Raw genomic sequence first — 18,739 nt, 5'->3', positions numbered from 1 at the left:
AGGCTAAGGATTAATTATGCAAAATCCCATTATAACAGCCATTGGAAAAGTTCTCATCTTTACTGAAACCCAGGTAAAGTATTCAACAAGTAGATGAGATGGTTTATAGCTCACACTGTTCACATCAACATGCCTAGATACACTTTTAGGCCAAATAGAAATACCTTCATTCAAATGTTATCGTTTGGAAATTATAAAGAGGATGGCTTACAAAACCATGAGCTGAATGAATCTATATTTATTCACTTTGCAGCAGCCTATGATGCCATATAACACACCCTTAAAAAGACTGGAAATATTGCCTCTTTGGGTAAGTATCCCAGTTGATACATTGCTTAATGATGGAAGCTTCAGATGGGCACAGGGAAATATAATATTTCAAAAGAATTCACTTTACTCAGTACCACAAACCCACCTTCAGGGTACCTCCAGACCCCTGAGTTTCTCTCTGCTCTCCCTCTGTCTCAAGAAACAGACAGATATTTGTCCTGGGATAACTGATGGGCCATTTCTCTCAGATGCCTTTGCTGTACAGCAGTTGATTTCCCTGTTACAGGCAGGCAATTCCTGGGGTGCCCAATGTAATAACTTCTGCTTGTGTCTGTCAGTGGCGATTCTACTTGCACTAGTGACACAATGGGCATGGAAATGCTGCTGTATGGGTTTACTCCAGAATAATTTACTCTGGAGTAAACCCACTGTGGATAGGTGTCTACATGTGTGTGCATTTGGGAGCAGATTTGCTTGATCTGCCCCACTGCAGTAGCCAGGAGGAGCTTTAAGCTCCCCCCTGGGGACTAGCTCAGTGGTTATCAGGGAGAAGGGGACCAGGAGACAGCTGTCTTCTGCCAGGAGCTGAGAGATTGCTCTCTTCCCCCAGAAGCTGCCTGCTGCCAGGGCAGGTTCTGGTGGTGAAGCCCAGGTGGGAACAATGTCCTCTTGCCCCAGCAGCAGGGAACTCCCATCCCCAGTTCCCCATTTGAAGGCAGGGGGATTGGAAAGAGATGTGGGGAAAGGCCAGTTCCCAACCCTCCTGCCCCACCCAGCCAAGGGTTCACTGCTAGCTGCCCCACTGGTGGATTGGGATAGGGACCTGAGACTTGCCCCTCCCCTGAGCCTCTTTGCAAGCCCTATGCCTTGATCAACAGATTGGGTCATAAGGTTGGGAAAAAAGATGTGGGGCTGGGACCTTGTCCAGAATGGGACAGTTACTGGCCAGCCCTGGGCTTCATGGGGAAGTCTGTATGTGCAGGCTGGAGTTGGTTGGGGACTGTCCAAAATGGAACAGTCTCCGGCCAGCTCCAGGCTGCTCATGTGGGGCACCTGTCCACGTTACAGCTCATCTGTTACCATATTACACTTTTCCTGTATCCACGTAACAAAGTTGCCATTAAGCTAGCTATGTAATGTCTGTGTGTCCATGTTGGCAGCTGGTTTTATTGTTTTAGATTTTTTTTATTGAGGTATTTTAAAACACCTCTGACATGTTTTATTTTTAGCTCCTGAATTTCTTCTATGAGGGATTAAAAATATATATATATATAATAATAAAAAAAAACCCTTTGAATCATTTTAAAATTTCAGTGTGGATCTGAAAAAGTGATTTTCCCTGCTTTGCAACTATTACACCACCAGGTGCTGCTTGGGTTCACTTGGTAATCCCTAGAAATCCATTGAATCTCTATTGTAATATTTCAACAAGTCTCTAGCGGCTAATCTTGCAAAATTTTACTGGTGATTTAGTTCAAGGTCCAGATTAACGAAAATACAACTTTTTTGGATTAAAAAAAAATGTTCCCTGTGTTCTCATGTACTTCATGGTGAAGATCAGATCGTTATGGGCCAGGCAGTTCAAGACTCAGGCTAATTAAAATTATTTTTTATTGGACTGGGTTTTTGGTTTGTCAGGGCTGGGGGGGGGCGGGGCAGGGCTGGAAGGGTAGGCGTAACCCAGGTGGTAAATGTAACTAGGGTGGTACTCAGATGAGATACCCTCTCTCCAATGGAAGGAATTTAGCAGGTGTTAGTGCGCTATTTGATGGGTAGCCACTTATGAGGGAGCAGCTCTCCTCCTATCTCCTATAGATTAGAGTCGAGACAAATTGGATCTTAACCATATATGGGTTTAATAGGAAAAGAACAGGGTGGAATAGAATACATATGCGGGGGTAGAGGCAAGGGGACCCTGGGAAATAATGGTACCCCCCCTCCAGGCACCCAGGAGTGGGAGGGGCAACCAGGGGAACAGAGGGGAATCAAAGGAATTTTAGGTGAACATACACATATAACAGAGACAAATCAACAGCAGACTTGAGGCACAGGGTTCACAAAATATAAGATGCAGGGTTTCCCAAAATATGAGGTGCAGATCCCACAAAATTTGAGGCATAGGTACCCCAGTGGGGCAGGGTAAAAGAGGTGAGTTGTGTCTGGAGAGCTGAGGAGGCAGTATTATAGTCTTCTACTGTGGTTGGTGTCAGGGGGAGCTGTCCTGGCAAGGAGGGAACTGCCTGGGTGACTAGTGGGGTCACCTTACAACCAGCACCCCAGCAAGTCTGACAGATGAGGTGTGAAACCCCTGGTGTGCACCCTCATTAGAAAGCCCAATGGGCTGCCTGGTGCCAAAGGGTGGCAAAGAGTGCGGGGACAGTGCTGGCATGAGCAGCTTCCCTGTTACTAGCAATGTGACCAACATGCTAGCCCTGACATCCCTGTCACCTAGCAATGTTGGCCAACAATGTCTTATTTCCCAGGCAAATCACTGGCCCTGGGGCCCTGGATGATGGCATTGGCAGGGCTGGGGGCAGGGGCTGTGAGTTGGGAGTGAAGGGCAGTGGCAGTGCTGTGGGGGCAGATGCTGTGGGTTGGAAGTGAGAGGCACTGCAAAATGTGACAAGTCAGTAACAATGCTTTTTTTGGTTGAGCAATTTTATTTTATTTTTTTTAATTTTCATACAGTCAGACATGGTTTCATCATGTTATGCCACAAAGTCCAGGGACCCCAGGTCTCCTTTTTGGGGGAAGCCACATTTCTTCAAGCATGGGGAGTCTCTGCTGTTCTGAGATTCCAAGAAATGAAAGAAGCTAAAAGTATGACAGGATGTTAGTAAAAATGTAAATAGGATTGGTACTCCAGGATTTGGCCAGAGTCACTCAACTGGTTTTCATAGTTTCATAGTTCCATAGTAGCTCAGGTCAGGAGAGACTTGAAGAGACCATCTAGCCTGACCCCCTGCCACAGGCAGGAATGAATGCTGGGGTCACAAGACCCCAGACAGGGAATCCTCCAATCCCAGACAGGTGATCATCCCACCTCCTCTTGAATTTGCCCAAGGTAGGGGCGAGGACCACTTCCCTGGGAAGTTGGTTCCAGATTTTGGACACCCTAACTGTAAAATATTGCCTTCTGATCTGTAACCTAAACCTATTCTCTATCAGCTTATTATCATTGTTCCTTGTCACCCCAGGTGGTGCTGGGGATAAAAGGGCTCTACCTATTTGCTGTTGATTTCCCCTGATGAGTTTGTAGGCAGCCACCAGGTCCCCCTCAGCCCCCTCTTGCTGAGGCTGAACAGGTTCAGGTCCTCAGTCTCTCAGTTTTACAGGTTCTGTTGAGGAACCTTAAAGTAATGGGCTGAAGTGGGCTGGGAAATGATCCTCTCCAGTCGTACAGAAGGCACAATATATAACAATCACACAGAAAACATGATCATGCTTTACAGCCAAGTCACTACCCCCCAGCCCTGCCGATGCTCCTCATCCCCATCACTCCTGCCAGGGTGGCCCTAGCTCTAGGGTATAACAGCTCCATATAACAGTGTATGGGGAGGGCTGAGATACACCCCAGGGCTGGGTACAACAGCCATAAATAACAGTTTAGCACAGCCCACACCATACACTGTTATATGTGACCATTAAAAACCAGAGCTGGGTGCATCTCAGAATCCAAGCCTCTCCAAGAGTGTTGACTCTCCTCTCCCTGCAGTGGCCTGGGGGTTGTGGCATGAGTGGGTGGGGAGCTGGTGGTTGGTGCAGGTGGCAACCCCTGCCCCCTCAGCCTGCCTGTGTCCCTCACTCCAAACCTGAAGCCTCCTACCCCACCAGCCCTGCCAACGCCTCTCATTTCTAGCTAACCTGCAGCCCCACAGCCCAGCTGGTGCCCCTCACTCCTGACCTGAAGCCTCTTGCCCTTCCAGCCCCCTCCCCCCCAAACCCTGCTGGTGCATCTCACTCTCTACCTTCAGCCCCCTGCCCCTTCAGCCCAGCTGGTGCCCCTCAGTCCTGACCTGCAGCACCCTGCACACCCAGCGCAGCTGGTGCCCCTCACTCCTGACCCACAGTTCCTTGCACTCTCAGAAAAAGGCAGCAGTATGACTGTCAGGCAGAGCAATGGCAAGCAAAGGGGAGTCAAAGGAGGACAGGGAGATGCTGCTGGGGACAAAAATAGACTTAGAAGGAACAGGAATACCAAAGAAGTGGGGCAAGCTTAGGAGGTACAGGACAGGAGCGGGTGCAAGTATTGAAGGGATCTGGTTGTAGGCTGGGGATATATGACTGCAGGTGAAGATGATCTGCCAATGCAGCAGTTAAAAAATTGACATGCAAATAGACTAAGTGATGAGAAAAGTCTTCTCACTGAAACTGGGTTGTTTCTTTCTTCACCTCAACTCACACCATGCCCCTGCTGTGTGGGGTGGGGGTGTTAGCTCATGCTGGCCACTGTGTGGTGATCGCGGTGGGAGAGGGAGTTGGAGTAGGCTGATTGTGGCCTCCCAAACCCCACTTTAGGGGAAGCTGTCCTAGGCACGGGTATACCCAAGGAATCTTAATCAACCTCGATAACAACCCCAGGTCACCCCGATGCTGGTTCTCAGCTTTGGAAAAAATCCTGCTTTTTGATGTGATGATACAAATGACAGGAGACACAGGATTCTTTGTTTTACATAAAAAATTCCTGTAGTAATGTTTCCATTCAGGCTTTAGCCTGGGTAGCATGAGTACACGATACCCAGGTGCCAACACACAGAGAAGAGGGGGGGAGGGGGAAGGAAGGCAGCCAGACCCTTTGTGTACCCTTGTGTAGCCCTAAGTTTACCCCACACCCAGTGCCTGGTGCAGCAAGCATGCATAAAAAGTGTGGGGCAGAACTGCTTTGGGACCCAGCTTGGGTAGGAGGGCAGACCCTTTGGGAGGCCTGTGGTACAGACCCCCAGTGCCAATCCAGACTTGTGAGGGGGTGGCAGGCAGTCTCTCTCTTGTGGACCTCTGCATGAAAAGATTTTCCTCCCCACCCAGCAGCGATCCGTGCAACAAGCAACAAGCACCCAGAAAAAAGCAGGAGGCTTTGCAGGTGAGGTGGGCAGCACTGCCTATTGCTGCCCACCCCCTGCAAATATGTTTCTCTCAAACTATGCATGCTTTCCCACCCCTCAGTACCGTTCAAGGTTACCAAAGGGTTGCTTCACATCCTGTCTGTCATCCCTGCTTGTTTGCTAGTTTCAGGGTGCCCCCAGTGTTCCCCCAGGCATTTCCCATATTGGCATAAGAGGTACCCCTACTCCTTCACATCCTTGCCTTTTCCATGCTGTTGATGCTTTGGGATTTTTCTTGGAGTTCTTAGAGCACCTTCCTTTCCTGCTGTGTCAGACATAAATTTAAATTCATGATAGTAAACCAGTATACACCAAAGAAAATGAGACACATTCATTGTTGACATTATATATCTTTAATAATTTCTTTAACATAACTTGTATAAGATAGCTATAAAGAAATTAGATCACTTTCCATTTAGACTTTTCTTAAAACAATATACTTCAGCTTATTCAAGACAGGGTATTGAAAACAGCTTATTAAAAACAGCTTGTTGTACCAAGTTGTTCATTGAACACAGGCCAGATTGTGCACCCCATGGCAGGAAAATTCCCCGACCCTGCACAGGAAGTATCTTGAACAGGATAAACTAAATAAAGTTGCACACACTTCTCTGTTAAAAACATAAGCTGCATCTCTTGAAAGTTATTCATATTATTACTGACTTAATAATACATTTCAATACAGCAAAACAGTAAAAAAGGGAAATTTTGGCTGCTCATCCCACCCTGCAAAGACAGTTGGTATGATTAAAGCCTATTAATTTGTAATCAGGAAGCCAGAACCCACAGGGAAATAGTAGCTTTTCACCCCACTCTTGAGCATGCCTGCCTTCCCTGGCACACAGGCACAGAGACAAGCAATTCCCCCACCCCACACAGGAAACGGGACAAAGGGACTGACCAACCTGCAAAGACAGAGAAATTTAGGTAGCATCTTGGATCATCAACTTATTAATGCTTTAAGTAAGCAGTTTTCAATTAATTAATGTTATAGCATATTTCACAAATATGTTAGGGTGAGAGCACCAGAAGCAATCTATTGCTATTAATTAATGTAAGAGCATGTTGCAATCATACTTTACAATAGGAGGACTAGAATCAATCTGCTCACTCATCAGAGCTTGATTGATATTTGTCACTTGGAAGTGGTTGGATGCGTGAAAATCTTGTTGGGGGGCTTGGCGAGGAAGCTGCGGGGTTGGAAGGTGACACTTTCCTGATCCCAAACAGGACCAGAATGATGAACATCACATTACCCAGGACCTGTAGATCCTGTTGGTTTTGTGTATTATTTCTTTTTGTTTCTTGCTTAATCTCACAAAGCACCCCAGTGACACTTTCCATAGACTGGTGAACCTATTGGACGAGTTCCTTGATCCATTCGAGGCATTCATTCAGGCTCCTCATGATTGATTGGTTCTCACATCAGGAGTTGATCCTCCTAACTGTTCTTGGGGGAGGGGTAGCAATCAGAACTGTAACATAAAGCACGTCATTAAACAGTTGTCATTTTTTGAAAGGTAAAACTCATGCTGAAACATAGCTATCTCAACCTTGCCAAAGCTGCCTGTGAGAGTCTGCATCTCTCAAGTTTTCCAGAGAGTGACAACTCAACACCATGATTGAGTGGAACCTTAAAAAAGCAGCAGACTAATAGCACTTGGTTGTGTGCTCTCCGTTTTGAAATATGACATCACCAGTGGCTTTTTAGTACCACTGCAAAATCACACTGGCACCTCGTCCAGTTCACCAAACAAATAGACCCTCCAAATTATTAGGCAACATACCTTGCAGGGAGCTGGAGGTGCCAGGACTCTCCTGGTGCTTGGAGTCCACACAGGACATGTCACTGTATGAACCACTGCGCTCCAAAATTGAGCCGCTGACAGCAGCGCCTGTGGCTGAGGTGGTGGGAGAGATGCTGCCACTAATGGAACGTCCCAGGGGAGGGGATCCCCTGGTGCTAGTAGTTGTGGATGTCCACCATTGCAACATGTCCACAAGTTGATGCATGTATTCATAGTTGACTATATGCTTGACCAGTGTGCCCATGAGCTGTGCCCTACCGATATCGCTACAGAATTTGGCATGAAGCAACTATGCCTTGACACAGCACTGCTCAGGTATATTGTTGTGGCCACGTTCTGGAATTCTGCTGGAGACATCACGGTATATGTGCCAGCTAGCTTCTGGGCTGATCACGAATTGGTGAAGCACCTCTGGTTGTGCCAGTACAAAGATGAGGCTCTTAACTTCCTGCACGGTCCATGCTACTCTAATCTTCTTTGATGCTATCCACTTGGTCTTCTGATGTTCCTCAGCCATCTCTGCTGTGTGGGTGTACCCCCAAGTGTTCTGGGGGTAGCAATTTATAGAGTTCTGAGTGACCTATGCTTGGAAAGGTCACACCCAGCAAAGCAGTATACTTTGCAGACTTCAGTAGCAAATTGTGGCACCAAACACAGTTGCTGCAATCACATATGATTGCTCTGTGCAAACACTATTGTGAATAGGCTTGTTTTTTCATTGGAAGGTGGACAGAAGAAATAGCACCCCATTATGCTGAACTAGGATTAGAAATGCACCATGGAGTGAGCCAGCCTTGTCAAGCACACTGTGCTGAAGTTGTGGTGATGATGGTTGGCACTGAGTGCAGGGCAGGTGCTGCCATTGACCGTGTCACTTCCCTTAAAAGACCTTGACTGGCAAAGGGTAGCTGTCCATGTTTTGGTGTGTGTGTCTACTTGTGCCATGCATGACTTGAGCAACTGTAGGGGTGACTAGGGTGAACCCCTACTTTGAACACTGATGTGAATTGTCAGGTGGTGAATTTGCATGTCAGGAATGATGAAGCTTTCAACATGAAGCTTGACTGGGTGCTACAGGCGCCTTGGGTAGAAGGTGACAAAGATGGGGTTCTGCTCTGGGGAACCTTGAAGGGCTGCCTTCCCCAGCCCTCACCCACTAACAGCTTGCAGGGGACCCCAAGGAACCCTCAAATTGAAGAGCCTTACAGGTTGTGTGTTGCTGGGTGCTTCAGAATGTCACTCATCTGGGGTACAGAAAAGTGGGGTCCTGGCATGGACAAAGTCCAGGGATGGGGGCTTCCCATCAAAACAGATTGCAGACTGACTGGAAGGTGCAGCTTGTGGAGACAGAAAGTGTCTTTCTCAGGAGTGCCAAACAGTTGGGTGGATATGGGTCAGTCCTGGGTTGAGCCTGCTGTGCCCGGAGAGATGGGGAGACGTTGCCATGGCCCACTACTGTGCTAAGTGTCAGGGAGAGCTGTCTGGGCAATGGGGATCCCTGCCCAGCAGAACACTGTGGTGGGTCACCCCCAAACCAAAACCCCAGTAAGGCTGACAGGCTTCTTCCCTCCTCCCTGTGTGGCTCTCTTGGTCTTCAGTAAAGGTAGTTCAGCTTTTTTAAAGGCTGTCTTGAAAAGACAGTTAAAAAAGCAAATTTTTTGCTGTGGTGCTCATCCCACCCTGCAAAGAGACCTTTGTCTTCTTAAAGATTTACACAAGCCTCTTAATTTGTGTATATTATGCAGGACTGGACACAGTGTATTATTGAAGATTTACTCGTGTATGGGGTTTACCCCCAACTAATGCCCCTTGGGGTTAACTGGCTAGCCACAACAAGCACGCTGTGCTGGGCTTTTGTTGCCCTATTATGGTGCAGCCCTTGCACTGTCTACCTGTGTCATGCAAGATTTGGGGAATTCTTGGTGTGTTGGGATGGCCAGGGTGGGAGAACACAGGAATTTCTGCTGCTAGATGATGGGGTTTGTATTCCTACCAGGAAATGCAATTTGGGTATTCTTTGCAAAGTGGAAAATACGTGGATTGAAAAGGGAATTTAAACCTTTCCTTGTATGGAAAAAAAAATAGTACAAACACTTACAAAATTGTTTTTGGGAACTTTGTTTCAGTGACAATTTTCCAAACACTACTAAAGCAGTTCATCCAAAAAACAGATAGAGAGTGAACCTGAGTTCACACACACCAACCCCCACCATTGTTAAAGAGAAATGCAAGATAGAAGTATAATCTGCTTTCATAAACTGAGGTGACAGCAGAGGAGGGAGCACTGCCTAAGAAGCACACCACCACAGTAATACAGAATCCCATCACCCCTCTTTTGACATAAATGCCCATCTAATTAAAATTGATAAAAAGGTACATGCATTCAGTTATAGCTTGATGACTGATGACTGTCTGTTCAATGGCAATTTTATTAGGATGTTGCTCAGCTTTGGGTATACTCATCCTTTAGGCATGAGAACCTGGTGCACCATGAAATGCCCCCCTCTTAGACCCTCTTCTCCCTGGGGATGCTCAGTATCCTCATTCCCTTCATCCTTGAACTGTAGTGGCACTCTCCTCTTACGGATAGAGGAAGCACAGCTCTCTTTTGGAGGAGAATGAAAAGTGGGTTGGGGTGGCCTATTGTCAATGTTGCTCTCAGTAGTGTTTGCCATCATGAACTGTGTTAAAAACTGCTGTCTAAACCTTGCCTCCAGATGTCCTCTACAATTGTTACATCTCAGCTGTGTGTTCTTGGGAACCCTGGCACAGGATGCAGTCTGTCGGACTCACCCCCTCCCCCCTCCCCTCCTCTACATAAATGAAACTGATTAAGACGCAGTGAGAGACACACCTAAGACCCTCCAGATAAGGGTGACAAGAGTGAAACAACTGCCCTAGGTCTCATTTACATCCGAGATGGAACCAGATGACCATTCTTTTACATGAGAGATGGAGAACAGATAGCGTGAAGCAGAGACTGCAGTGAATTCTGGGACCAGAGAAGCAGGGGAGCACTGCATGATGGGGAATCTGTGCTCCAAATGCTAATCAACCGATGTTCACACACACCCAGCTCAGCATTTATCAGACCAGTTCTAATCTGGATTTACAAGGACTCCCCCCCAGACACACACACCTCTAAGTTTAATAGGCATCTTGGGCCGTACATTCCCCGGTCCCACTATGGGAGGCCTATTTAAACTTGATTGACTAAAACTTGGTTGCTGGGTTAGGGAATGCTGAGGCAAGAGACCGAGTCACAGCGGGTATGGGCAACATTTGAACAATGGTAAAGGGTTCATCACAGCATCTAGCCCATTGGAGCCCTAATCACAGGTGTTGCCATACTTTTCCCAAGACGACTGGTGGGAGTCCTCTCCACAAAAGGTTATGAGCACCCCAATAATTGGCTTAAGTCTGTTAAAACAAGCTGGCTCCCAAGTATTTGGGTTACTCCCTAATCTTAAGTGTTTCCTGATTATCAATCAGTTTCCTGGGATGGTCCAAACCAGATAACCCCTTGTCAATAGAAAAGACAATGATTTACACTACTGAAGGTGCTTCGAAGGAGCTGCACTGAGGGTATAAAAATCTGTAAAAAGTGTGGGTGCTTCAGGAAGAAGAAAGAAAAGAGAAAGAAAGGAAGAAAGAAGAAAACTCCATGCTGACACCATCCCCTGTCATTCTTGGGATGCTGGAAGAACAGATCATCTCCCTTCAAGGACTGTGTTAGGAATTTTACCTGTCAGCTTTGAGACTTGAGTACCTCGGGCTGGTGAGATCCCAGCTCTCTCACTCTCTTTTCTCTTTAGGCATACATATCTGAACCTGAACTGTATTAGTTAAGCTTCAGCTAAGTTTCCCCAAATACTTAGTGAAACCAGGGTAGTATTGTAATTGTCTGAGTTTGGTTTTTTTTTTCTTTTGCATGTCTATTACTACTAGTATATATATATATATTATATATTTCATATGCTTAGCAATAAATAACTTTTATAGTCAAACTGGTAGTCACTGGGTATATTTTTCCTTCTCTGCTTCTCTTTCCTTTTGTGCTCTGCAGCAACGCTTCTTTTACCTAAGCTAACGATCCCTGCGAAACCCAAAAATACTGTGGGGTCTGCTCATCAAGAGGCCAAAGATTGGGACATGCTGAGTTTGAAACACATAAGGGGATCAGCTTGTACAGGCTGATTGACCCAGTTTGACTCAGACGTGCCCTTATGAACTGAATGCTGGCCCATGAGGGTGTCAGCTGGACACCCAGCCGGATTCAGAGGGATTCTGTTCACCTGTGTGCTTGTGTCTGACTGCATTTTATTGTTGCTCTTATGAACTGATTCTTGGCATATGAGGGTGTCAGCCTGTCCATGCTGATCAGCACGGCCGGGTTAGGTGTGTCACATTAATTTGTGTGTGTTTGTGTGTATGACTGATTTGGTGACTGGAGGAACCCAGTTCCATTAAAACTGAGTCCTGCAAGATAGCTCCATTGGGGGCGAGGGCTTGCAGAAGGGAAAGATACAGCTCCGTATAGTAACACAAGCAGCACATTGACAGAATTACCAAGACCCTAGAAACTATCCCTAATAAATGAGCACACCCCAAAGTAATGGGCAAATCTGGTAACACAATGAGCATTCTTACTGACATTTTTAATAACTTCTAAGATTTGATTAGTTCTGCTCTCCATAAGATCAAAATTGGCTTCCTCCTTCCTCATTAGTCTATTAAAGATATCATTAATGCCATCTGACATTCCTTCACTGGTTGTAGATATGTTTTGGGATGCTTCTGTCAGTATCTGAAAAATATTTTCCTTAGTTGTTCATTTAGTTGTTCTTTCATTCTGTTGATATTAAGCATTATCAACTGGCTCTTGATGATCTAGGAACCACAGCTGCAGTAGTAGGGGTAGCTGTGGCAAGATAAAAAGAAAGCTCTCATAAGGTGTTCTGCTACCTCTAAACATTTTAATAAGACTCTATTTAAAAAACAAAAAAATTAACAGCACACCCTCCCCAAGATTTTCCAGTGAAACACCACTACCACCCAACTATGTTATGAAGGCTGCCCCCCAAATATTCTGATCAGTCTCAATGCATCCTCACTGGGCTGTACCTGGTACCCCTCCACTGGGGAAAAAACCCCCCAACATGTATCATCAGCCACCCAGCAGGGAGTAGCTTAGATTTGGTTAAGGGGACCAGTCTCCCCAACCCTGGCAGACTAAGGACTCATGTGGCAGTAATATTTTAGCCCAATGTCTAATGCCACTTCTATAACTTACAAGTCACTATTCATGAGGCTTGTGGAGTCTCCAGCACAGAACTCTCTTGGGAACCTGAAGACTCCTGCAACAGAATATCAGTGGAGTCAGAGTCACTTTCATTATCATGAACAGAAGACTCATTTCTGATCCCCTGCTGCTGATCATCCTGTGTGTCTGGTACTAAAATGTTGGATGAACCAGAGTAGAGGGCAAGCTCATTTGTGGCTGCATGGCAAAAATGTCCTTTTAGCTGTCCCAAATGAGGTTGTCCATCTGTGACTGAGGAGGCTGATTGAGTCTAGTTTTTGAAGTGCCTGCCAATGTATTGTGGTGCCAGGGAGGTGTAGATGTTTTCAGGTTCCTTGGCCACTAAACCTGTCATCCCAAACTCAGGCAGGCAAGCCCCTGAAGCATCTCTTTTAAGGATGATAGACAGCTTGTCATAGAATGGAATCATTCTCTATAAAGCACCTGAATGAGAGTTATTGTCTTTAACATGGTGGAAGGCAGACTTTAAGGCCTTAATCTAACTTCATCACTGTTCCCAGTTCCGACTGTAGCCACATTCTGTTAATAGTTCTGCAATAGCAACATACACCAGCTTATTTCTTTGGTTTTTTAATTGTGTGAGTACCTTTCTTTCACCCCAAATATTGATAGAGAAGGGCCATTATGCCCCAGGACTGGAGGAGGCTGTCACCTGGGGTGTTTCAGTGCCCCCCCAGTAATTGCTGATGTGGCTTTCCTGCTCCTGCCCTGGCTTATGAAGCCATGCAGCAGGGGAGGGGGGAAGTGACTGACCCAGAAAAATTATTGCTCAACCAGAAGCTAAGCAAGTGCTGGATGAGCATAGAGTGTGCCTTTGGGCAGTTGAAAGCCCATTGGAGGTCACTAAATATAAGCTAGAGGTTTATGTGGAGAACATCACCTCTTTCATAGTGTTAACAAGCCTGCTGCATAATGTCTGTGAGACAAGGGGGGAGGTTTTCAGTCAGTCTTGGAATGAACACTTAAGGGAAGCAAGAGAAGCTGCAAGATGTACACAGAGAGCAGCAGGGCAAGGGGTTAGGGAGGGGGATTAGAGATTCAGGCAAACACTGGAAGGGGAGCTGTTTTGAGAAATTGCCTTGCAGCACACATCATGGCTGCTGAGGCTGGGAAATGTGCTCTGTAACTGTATAACTAGATAATATTATGTATGGGAAGAGGACATCCTCCATGCAGGAGGGAGGGGGTGCTGTGAGTGCAGGGCATGAGGGATGGGTCTGGGGTGGTTTGGGGTGTTGAGTGAGGCAGGCAACTTGAGAAGGAAGGAGTCTTTACAAAAAAACAGGGAGGAGGCTAGTACATAACTGCAGGCAATTATCAGCAATGCAGAAAGGAGGACTGACATGCAAATAGGGTAACTGATAAGACAATGCCTCTGACTGAGCCAAAAATGTTTCAAAAGACCTCCAAAAAATTGTGCTTATGCAAGGTGTTTGCCAAACATAATACCCCACCCTGCTGCCCTGAGGACACCTGAGCATGCACCCCAGGTTTTTCTGTGGCCAGGCTGATGGCTGCAAGCCTCCAAAGAGGCTTCACATGGCAGGCAACCATTCCTTTCAGTGTGAGAATTTGGGGCTGTACCAATCAAGAAGAGATAAAATGTGTTTTCATGGTTTACAAACCTGTTGCCTGAGGCAGAATTAGAAACATGCTTGAAGTTTGTTTTTTAAAAGCATACAAGGAAGGTTCTCACATTTTGGTGCTGGAATCAGGGGTGCAGGGAGAGTGCTTGCCATAAAGAGCATACCCCCACTCCACCATTGATGCCTGGCCCAAAGTGGCTTCCCCTAGCAGGAAACAATATCTTCTGGGCTGCAAATTAGGGGTTCTCCTGGAAAGCCTGAGAGCAGCCCCTGTGATGGGAGGGAGAAAAGGGGATAGCAAGTACATTTAGTTGGGGAGAGGACCAGGAGAGAGCAGCCAACAGTGAAGAGGTTTCTGAAAGGGAGACTGCTTATTGAACTCAAACCCCCCAAAAACCACGTCTCTCTCAAGCCAAGCTACTGACAATCCCCCCAATGAAAGACCCCCCAAAAATAAACCAACCAATCACAATCCTACCCTAAATTGCTGTCTGCTGCAACTTAGTACTGAGATGTTAAGAAGGTAAACTTGTTATGCGGAGCTCACTAGCATCTTTTACTTGTAATAGCATATTAACCCATAATGAGACTTAAACCCACTACATAATGTACATATTATGTCGTCCATCATGGTACATTACAACAGTGGAAAAAACCAAAAACCCGGGATCATCTTTAGCTAGAAAAGCCGATAACACGGACAAGTGCCCTATCAGAAGACAACATCCCCCTCTCTCCACCCCCGCAAATAAAACTGGAAATGAACAGCAGAGCTGTCACCTAGGTACCTATGTAGACTTGACTCATGAGTCAATATGAAAGGTGCACCATTGCTAGTGTAGCACTGAAAGAACAGAACTTGATGGATCCCATACTTACAAATCACATAGGAGTGAATGCAATTTAGTTTGTTCAAACACTCAGTGTTTGAATGGTTGAAGCTATTTTACCTTAGGTAAACTATGCGATTCTAGTGTATAATGTTTTAAAACATCTTGCTCTATGCTGGTATTATTGAATGCATATGGCCCCTTAGGCAAAGACAGCACTTTTGAGTTACAGAGGTGCTTATAAAAATGTCAAAGTTAAGTTCTCTCTGTGATGTAGCAATTATGAATTCCAATTTCTTGCAAAAAAGAGCATAGTTATGAATATTTGAATATTTTAAAATCAATCTCTTATGCCATACTCACCTTCTTTGGGTGTGTTTGATTTTCATAAACATCTGAGTGATTGATTTGTTGACATGCAAATTTGTGCAGAGCGAATTTCAGAGTAGTCTGCACCAGTGTTTGGTAAAAGAATCTCAAGACTTGCATACAAGTATTCATCCTGAAAGGGTTTGCTGCCATGGAACTTATCTGAGTAGTCATAAAAACATCTCCAGTAGTCAATGACCCCAGAAATAATCATGAACTATAGAGTTAAAAATTATTTCAGTTTACTTGATGTTTTAAAACTTAAAATTTGATGACAATATAATCTTCTTATAGATAATCTATGAGCACAAAAGGGAATTGATCAAACATCTGTAATACACAGTTTGATTAATGTAGTTCAAAAGTAATTCAGCAATTATGATTTTTTGTGAGAAAAATATTTGGAGGAAACCAAAGTATAACACCTCCTGGTGTTTTTTATTTTTCCTTGGGTAACTATAAAATAAATAAAAATAACATTGAAAACACAGCTTCATTCCGAATGCTGAATGGAATATCAGGGCCACTGATCTACTAAGGATTTTTATCAGTTAAAATAACCAGAATGCAGATAAATTATTTTACTCACAAGCTGGAATTTAAATTGTGTTGCTCTTCCATTTTCCAGATAAAAGTTGAATTAGTCACTAAATTCTGTGTCACATTATAGAAAGTATAGCAATAACAGGTTTCAGGGAGAACCTAGTCTTTATCTCATAACCTTATAGCCTCAAGAGGGAACTGACGAACAATTTTCAATGCCCTTAATAATTGAGAACATGTTCAGCTTCAGTGTGAAAGTATGCCCCATCATGAGCTTTGCTGTTGCTCTCTGTGTTCAGTGGTTAGAGCAGACAAACAGAAGTAGGAGGTCTGAATTCACCAAGACAGAGCAGTTCTGCTGACCCAAACCGGAGCATCCTCTTTTCCCCTCTCCACTATCTTTTAACTCCCCTGATAGTCAAGTTTCATCCACAGTGTAATAGAAGTATGCATTGTATACAAATCTCACACAGAATTTCTACTGATGTCTGAGCTGAAACATACTGCAGGCAAATTTACTCTATGAACTTTGGAAGTTTTAAATGGTGATTCAAATGTATAAAGTAAAAACAACAAAATACTCATTTAGTTTCTTAACTGATGTTTCCACTGAAACCAGGTTGCTTATATATGAATTCAGGAACTTTTTCCAATGCTCATCATACTAGTAAGTGAATATTCAACTTGTAAAAAGAAAAAAAAACCCAAAAAACAAAAATATCTCTTAAATTAAATGTTTAGCCCCTTACTCTTTCAGTATCAATGGAAGATGTCAATGTAGAATATGCAATGATGACTGCAGTAGATTTTTACACAGAGATAGGTTGGGTTTTTTTTTAAGATCCAAGTCTAAGTTTAACTCAAAATGCAAACATAGGTAGTCCTTTATCAACTGTGACCTGGCACTGATATTTTTTAAGTCCTTTGATTCCTACACTGGGGACATGTTCAGATGACTGCACACATGTGTTTTGTGGTGCTGCAAACCCATCTATGGCACTGCAAACGGCACATATCATGTATGCAGGCATTTGCTGCACTGCTAATTTGCAGCATGGTGAGATGCTGGATTGTCTGGTGTCCAAAAATAAAAAAGTGCCAGGAAAAAGCAGGGCAACATACATGGCAGCAGTGTGTGCCACTTGAAACTGGAGCCTGGTCTGCCAGAGCCATGCTCCAGCTGGCAGCCAGGCTCTGCACTCCCAGCCAGGCTCTGCACCACCACTGCTGCCCAAGGAGGCCCCTAAGACCCCAGATAAGGCTTCTGGAACCAGCACAGGTGCTGGCCTTAGCCTCCCCTTCCCCACCTGGAACATTTTTCCCTGTGCTAACCACATGTTCAGGGGTGTGAACCAGGGCAAAAAGCAGCAGCACGTATTTGTGTCACAGATTTTTTCCCCATGGTAACTGCATGTCCCTGCTTGTGGGGATCTAGCCTGAGAGTCCAAAACAGAGCTGGGCTTTTATCCATAAAGCAAGAAATTCCAGGACAGGCTGCTCTCAGGAGAAAAAAAAACAAGCTCTAACATCTACCTACCCCTGCATGGGAAAAGAAGAGAGGAAGATATCACTTCATGGGTCCCTCTGAATCAAGGAGACATAGAGGTAGGGAATCTACAAGTTGCTTGGGCAGCTCATTAGAAACTGCCTCAAGCACTCTTGTGCTTCTTTGCCTCTTTTAAAAGCCTACACCCATGCACAGCGGGTACCTTAGAAAGCATCATGTCACTGGGATTACTAGTGTAGGCAGAAACCTCGCCTGGGGAGGATTGTACCTTTTTTATTCCTTTTAGAACTGTATATGCAGGGCTTAAAGAAAAATAGACCTGAGAAGGAAAGAGATGCCAACTTGTAGGACTTTGAAAGGAAATAAAAGGAAATAAAAGCTCCTAGGCAGAGCATTACACTAACCTAGTTTGATACCTGAGTTAGCTCAGGTATCTCATCATTGAATTAGGCTATATAGGCATACTTTATAAGTAACATTACAATGTACAGCATTAATGTACACTTAAAAAAATAAACCTCATTTAAAAGAAAAAAAACCCAAAAAATTAAAACAGGAGGAGACAGAGATTTTCTAACTCTATGCTCTGGTAGTTGGTAGGGAAAATGAAGGAACAAAAATGATACCTAGGATTTTTAAACTCAGAATTTCATGGCTTTTTTATTAGGTTATGTCAGCCACTCAATATCATTAAGACAGGGTATGAATATGAAAATAATGATGTCTGCTTGTTAGTTTAGGTATTAAAGAAAGGAAGGGCATTAATCAGGACAACTAGAACCAAGATATGATAAAACACTACTGCATGCTTAACACAATCTTCTTCAGATTAAAAAAAAAAAAGATGGACATTTCATAATCACCTTTCTTCCCTACAGCTTTATTGCTGTACCTACACAATTTTGACAGAGGTCAGAGTTCTTCTTTCACTGCTTTGGGAGGTAATGTAAGTTCAGACACCTGAAAACAGTGATAAAATTAAACAGCCATCAATGATCAAGTTTATTCCCCTATGAACTACATTCCAATTACCCAGCACCTTCGCCTGCAAAGCTCAGGATGAAAAGGGGGAAAAATAAAAGTTATGTTTGATACCAATGGAAAAGTAGTGGCTGTTGTACAAAGTAGTGTCTCATATTCATTGACAGATCTGTGTTTGGAAACTCTGCAATGATTAGGCCACTGCATGACCCTGGAGCCCCTGGTAGTATCAACGGATGTTTGGTGGAGATTCCTGCCTTTAGCATTGTCATTCTTTATCGTAGTAAACATCAAAATCTGAGCACAAAAGAGAAAAAATGAGCTATTGATTTTCCAGTATTGTCTTAATCTCCAGTCTAATTGAAGGTCAGTATATGTATTCCTGTCAATGGCACAGTTTTGCTATGCATTGTGAATGTC

The 18,739-nt window shown here is 44.6% G+C and overlaps 1 long non-coding RNA gene across 1 annotated transcript in view; it reads right to left on the bottom strand.

The window, feature by feature from the left end:
- Positions 1-11,955: 11,955 nt before the first annotated feature.
- Positions 11,956-18,739, bottom strand: part of LOC102376920 — a 10,290-nt gene continuing 3,506 nt past the window's right edge. Inside the window, exons 2-3 of the long non-coding RNA XR_325428.1 lie at positions 12,474-12,537; positions 11,956-12,101 (exon numbers count right to left, since the gene is read on the bottom strand). This is a non-coding gene — a long non-coding RNA (uncharacterized LOC102376920). The remainder of the gene's footprint in view (positions 12,102-12,473; positions 12,538-18,739) is intronic.

The sequence above is a fragment of the Alligator sinensis genome, unplaced genomic scaffold, assembly GCF_000455745.1.
Source record: "Alligator sinensis unplaced genomic scaffold, ASM45574v1 scaffold1109_3, whole genome shotgun sequence".
Lineage (NCBI taxonomy): Eukaryota > Metazoa > Chordata > Crocodylia > Alligatoridae > Alligator > Alligator sinensis.
The sequence above is the reverse complement of the archived record's forward strand: the minus strand, read 5'-3'. Positions and strand labels throughout refer to the sequence as shown.